Source organism: Populus euphratica, unplaced genomic scaffold (genome assembly GCF_000495115.2).
Source record: "Populus euphratica unplaced genomic scaffold, PopEup_1.0 scaffold20.1, whole genome shotgun sequence".
NCBI classification, from domain to species: domain Eukaryota; kingdom Viridiplantae; phylum Streptophyta; class Magnoliopsida; order Malpighiales; family Salicaceae; genus Populus; species Populus euphratica.
In genome coordinates this window covers 1254582-1261266 of record NW_011499854.1, presented here as the reverse complement: position 1 = coordinate 1261266, position 6685 = coordinate 1254582, and positions in this window count along the sequence as shown.

Here is a 6685-nt window from a genome sequence, read left to right as displayed (position 1 = left end):
TTTCATTAATTATGCATAAAATTCAAAGACATATAGATTTTTTGATTTTAAAAAAAATATAATAGTTAAATGTATGCATATTAAATTTATTAAAAATATGTTCATAAGCGATTCTTATATGCTGACCTAATTTAACATTTTATTGAATATATAAAACATTTATTTCTTAACATAAGAAATTTATTGAATATAAAATGACTTTAAAGAAGTAATTCTTAATTAAAACTTAAAATTTGAAGCAGTTGACTAATTAAGAAAAGACATAAAATTAAATTTGGATCTTGAATAATTTTAGTGTGATTTTTTGTATTTTCTAAAAAAGAGGTAGAGGAGACATGTTTTCAGAAATAATATTTATTAATTTTTATTTCTAAAATTTTCTTGTAAAAAACTCTAAATTCTAAAATTCTCCAACTAAAACATATAAAAATAAAAATAGTTGTTATCATAGTTTTAAAATTTAACTTAATGGTCAATTTAGAATAAAGCCCGGGTCACTATTCGGGGCTCATGTCATAGATCAGGTTTACCCGATTCAATATAAAAATAAAAATAGTTATTATTATAATTTTAAAACTCGATTTAAAAATGAAACTGGGGCAAGACTCAGATCATGAGTATGGTTGACCGTTGACCTAAGTCAATATAAAAAATAAAAATGATTATCATTATAATTTTAAAGTCTAATTTGAAGGTCAATTCGGGTGAAATATGGTCAGATCATGAGTATGGTTGACCGTTGACCCAAGTCAATATAAAAAATAAAAATGATTACCATTATAATTTTAAAGTCTAGCTTGAAGGTCAATTCGGGTGAAATATGAATCAAGTATTAGAAAGGTCAATTCTAGTCGAACAAGATAAATATAAAATAAAATTAGTTATTATTATATTTTTAAAATTTAATAAAAAAATCAACTTGAGATAAGATACAAATCATAAATTAAAAAACATTAATCCAAATTAATAGAAATATAAAAAGTATTATTACCTTAGTTATAAATTTTGACTTGAAAGTCAATCCAGACAAGTTATATATGTCCAGGTAAAAGGATCTCCATCATTAAAGACTACGACTAAATAAAAATTTGAATTCGAACAATTCAGTTGTTCACTCAGCTACATGACGATGGTGAAATCACAAATATATATTTATTTGACTTGTAAAATAATAGAAGTTTTTTTTTTTCCCCTCCATGGACTGAGTAAACCTGTGCTAATTGCGGGAATCAACTTGAGCATGGCACCCGTTTCGCCTGCTATCGCAGCTAGCCATCATTTTTGTCCTCCATTGGCTGGTGTGTAGAAATCAAATTTTCCGTCCATTCAAAGCACCTTGCTCCTCAAATGGGCATGTCAGAACACAAGTGTTCACATCTCTTAGTAAAAGCATCATTAGCAAGTTAGAAAAGTTTCGGTCTTTTTTAGGTTAGTCAAGAAAGTTCTTGCAGGTTTCCATGTCCGTGCAGCAATGTGAAGACGACAATTTTCTTTCAATGCCGTTCAAATCTTGTTAGAAAGAAGTTTTCCACCCTATGCCTGAATGTTATTGTATCAAGTGTTTTTGCATGCTTCCATGCGTGCCTTCCTGGATATATCTAGAAGTTCCTCCACGCCTACCTTTACAAGGATAAATAGAGACGCGTCTGTATGAAAGCCGATGGCAAGTGACTTCCGCGCCTTAGAGCCTCTTACTTCGTCCGATTACTCCAGGTGAGGGCTATCTGCTGGTCGCCGCTTCACTCGGCCTTTTCGAAAGGGCTTGGTTCCTGGGGTTTTAAGAGTTTGGTGGTGGTCATTTTTTAGTGTGATTTTTTATTTAAAAATATATTAAAATATTATTTTTTATTTTTAAAAAATTAATTTTGAAATCGATGTATAAAAAAAATTTAAAAGTACTAAAAAATATTTTTTAAAAATAAAAAAATAAACTGGATATTAGATTTGTTCGGTCATGTAAAAGCCTTTTAAACTGATCATAGTGTAATCTCCGTTTAAACTAATTCCATTTGATGAGAATACAAATCTCTGTCAAATTTATAATTACTGTTTTATGATGCCTGTCTCGTCGATGGATTTTTTCACCCACTGCCATCCCACCATCATTGTTTCTGTAAAAAAAATTGTAAAATCTTTTTTTAGATTTATATCCTCTTTTTACACAAGTTTTTTATAATAATATTAATTATAAAAACCCGAATTCAACCCGGTTTCACTTAGCAGATGGATTGTCAGATGGGTATCATGTAAAAACAAAAAATCTCTGAAGGCCTGGTGACGGGTGTCCCACCACAATACAGGACACCAAGTCAAGTCAAAGAGGCATCTCTCTCTTTCCACAATAGTAGAGTCCTGCGGCCACAATTCTCCCATGGGTACCGTACCCCATCAGCATGGCTGGACGCAATGGACAAAAGCCGCGCGGCATATAATGAAAGGTATTGATACGGCTGAGGTTGTTTTTAAAATATTTTTATTTAAAAATATATTAAAATAATATTTTTTATTTTTAAAAATTTATTTTTGATATTAGAATATTAAAATAATTAAAAAAATCTTAAAAATATTATTTTAATATAAAAAATAAAATATTTTTAAATTTTTTCAAAGATATTTTTAAAACAAAATAAATAGAAATCTTGGATTTTAAATACTCTCATGTTTCATAAAACCATGGTGGGTTATATTCTAATTCATTTTTTCTAATTTTATTTTTATCATAGACTAAGTCTTTCAATTTGAATTTGGTTTTTTAGATTTAATGAATATAACCCATCTCCTTGAATACAAACCTAAAACTTATCCATCTCCTTGAATACAAACAGCAATCTTGAAGATGGAGTAATGGATTTCATAAAGAAATGGACCACGGTGTTCAGCACCATGCTTTAAGAATCAACGGCTGGAAAAGTAAAGTAAACGATAATGATGATGTCAATATGGTGAGGTAAAATTGATGACGTCTATAGATAAAGGTAATTCATGACATCACAGAATGGAACAAGCATAATTCTTATTAAAAAAGCGTGCTCATTCAAAGATGAAATTTAAGAAGAATAATTTTATTCTCTTCGGGGGAAAAAAAAGTTGCATGTATAGTTGATTGTCAACTAACTATTTTAATTTAAAACTTTAAGTTATTATGTGAAATTTTAAAATATTTATATTATTTTTTAATATACTTTTTTAAGTAAAAGTTCTTTAACCTTGAAACTTATACAAATCTACATTATCTTGTCGTAATTTTTATCACATAAATGAAGATGCTGAGATTCAAACTCGTAATTGCTTGATCATCAAGATTTTGATACAATGCCAAATAATCATCTCAATAAAAAGAACTTAAATTATTAAATAAGATCCTAATATTAAATTATATTATTCTCTAGCATTGATTTTTCAAAATACATTCATAGATTTGGATGAATAAGATGTGTCACACCTGGACATCATGACGACCATTCAAAAATTAATTACTTGAGTGGAAATGGAACAGATATCTGGCATCTTGTTCTTTTAGAGAAAAATATCTGTTTAAGGAGTCGCCACCTAATATTATGGTCACTAGAAATCCAAAATCATCAACAAAGATTATATAGTACAAGACTGGTTAGGCAAAATAAAATATGCTATTATCCCTTAAGCGTCCTACCTGAGGCAGGTTGTATTGGTGGTTTTGTCTAAAATTGCTAAAAGTTTGTTGTATTACGCTTTTCATAGTCAGCCTAGGATATTCCTGACTGTAGCGTCAGTGAATAATCAATTATAAATATTTTCAATTCTAGCATTGACAAATATTGCACAACCCAGAAAGTACAATATTCCAGACTTTGATACCAGTGAATAAATCTGTAAAATTTTGTAATAAAAAACCAAAAACTATTTTTTTTATCATTTTTTTGTTATTTATATAGCCCTGTCACAAAACTTAAAAAAATATAAGGTAATTAATTTGGCAAAAAAAGGGAAGAAAGACTTACCTAGTGAGGCAGCAGCGGCGGAGGAGAAGTGGAGTTGTGATTATGCTGTTTAGAATACAAAGACGAAGATGATGATGATGGATGGTGGCTGACTGCTGCTGTTTCCTCCTCAATTTCTATTTTTCTTTATTTTCTCTATTATTTCTTTCTTTTCTTTTTGGTTCTGTCTTCTGGTTCCCTCTCTTTGAACTGGTCTCGACACTGCTGTTGTGGCTGGAAGAAGCTGGTGCTCGGCTAGGATGAGAAAAACTCCATTGTTGCCGTTACATGTAAGTGATCACGCCCTATTGCTGCTACTCAGGGGTGTTGTTGTCTTGAGTTTAAAATGTGGAGGAGGAGGGTTGCTAGTGCAAGGACTAGCGAGAAGAGTTTCTAAACATTACTTCAATGGAGGCTGGGACAGTCCATAACTGTCATGCTGCTCTAGCTATTGTTGCTCCTAGTGTTGTCATCTTGTTCATGGCCAAAACAGGAAACCACGATAGGGCAGTTGAAGACTTTGTTGATGTAGCTCTCGTCCACCATGCTAGTGTAGAGATGTTGTTGGAGGACAATCTTTCACTTCTGTCACTGCTTTGTGATGTTGTGTTGCTAAGGGGTGTTGGACTAAAAAGAAAAGGCTAATGTCGGCTTGCCCGTCTATGGTGATTGAAGAAGTGTGACTGTTGGTGATTGCTGTGAGTTGGTGCAGATAGTAGAGAAAGAGGAAATCCCCTACTGGCGAGAAGACAAACTCTGTTATGGTTGGGGCTAGCGTTACGTTATTGAGGGAAGATGAAAAAGGAAAAAGTCAACGAGGGGGAAGGTATGACTGGTTTAAGATCAAGGAAGAAGAGAGGAAAAGATAAGTCAATTACTAAAAAATAAATTTTTTTTTTATGAAAAAAAAAAAAGAGGAAGCAATTTTATTATACTAAATATAGTATAAATACGTTATTAATTTAAAGAAAAAACTAGTTTGCTTACAAGTTTTACTATTTCTTTTATTATGGACCCACCGTTTGTCTTATTTTTTCATCCTTTGAAGTTTCTTTTATTTTCATTTTCATGTTTCTTTATTTTCCAATAAATCTTTTCATATTTGATTGGCCTGAGATTTAGATTGGTAGTTTAATTTACTTAACTTAGTATATGGTTTTCATTATAAAAAAATATATGATTTTGGGTTAACACTCAAATTTGCAAAACAAATATTTTGATTTTTCAGTTTTTAAATGATTAAAACTAAATGGACTATAATAGAAGATTAATGAAAAATCCAATCCTTTTTTGTCTAGCAAAATAAATTTTATGTGTAGGAAACAAGAGGAAAAGAGAAGAAAAAAATAGTAATTGCTGCTTCACCAGACCTTTGTTTTAGTCTCACGTCACAATGAAAGAATGATGACAACATAATGATTGTAACGACATCAAAGAAAACTATCTTTGAACTCATGTGCATCTTCATGCGTTGCTTGAACAGAGACGATTCCTTCCACTCGTTGACACGTGGTTTGCATGCAGAAACCTTTTATCTTCCCCTTTCTTTACTTTAATCCCTAAATCTATAACTTCTCAATTGAGTTTCAATTTTTATTCCACCAAAACCCAAGCTCTTTTCTTTACTTTAATCCCTAAATCTATAACTTCTCAATTGAGTTTCAATTTTTATTCCACCAAAACCCAAGCTCTTTTCTTTACTTTAATCCCTAAATCTATAACTTCTCAATTGAGTTTCAATTTTTATTCCACCAAAACCCAAGCTTTTTTCTTTCAATTTAGTTGTTGTTTCTCTACAACCTTTTTAATTTAAAATGGATTTCATTGAACACAAGTCCAATAAAGGCTTGATATTGGCAGGGAAAAGAAAGAGATAGATGATCCACCAGGTTACTATATATTAATCATGTTTATTTTTCAGGTTGTAAATTTGACAATTAACTTAGATTGTTTGAGTCTAGTCTAATATACCGCCATCTCAATACTAAAAAATATATATCACCTAAAAATTGGGTTGGCTGAGGTCTTAATTAGATAAAGAAAATTCTAATAAGTGAGGATGGGATGATATTGAATAATGAATAAATTTTTTTATTAACGGTAGCTAAATAATTGTTTATATATATATATAAACTTTCTATTGAGGATACTTTAAGGATATTTTAAATAATTGATAAAAAAAATTAATTATTATTTCTATTTAGGATACTTCAATGGTAATTTTAATGTTATAGAAAAAATATAAAAAAAAATTAAGTATCATTTATATTTAGGATACTTCAAGGCTAGTTTCAATATTTTATTTTATAAAAAATAGAAAACAATTATAAAAAAATTATTTAGGATAGTTTTAATGTTTTTGTATAGACAAAAAAAGTAATTTGATTTTTTGTTTATGATACTTTAAGAGTAGTTCAATTTTTTTTTTTTATAAAAGGTCATAAAAATTTTTAATTAACATTTATGTTTAAGATACTTCAAGGTAGTTTAAATATTGTTTTATAAAAAATAAAAAAATTATATAGAATACTTCCAGGATAGTTTTAATGTTTTTTTTACAGAAAAAATAAAAATAATTATAAAAAAATAATTAGCATTTCTATTTATAATACTTCAAGGATGGTTTAAAATTTTTTATATAAAAAATAAAAAAAATAATTAGGATTTCTATTTAGCATATTTCAAGGGTAGTTTAAATATTTTTTTATAAAAAATTAAAATAAATT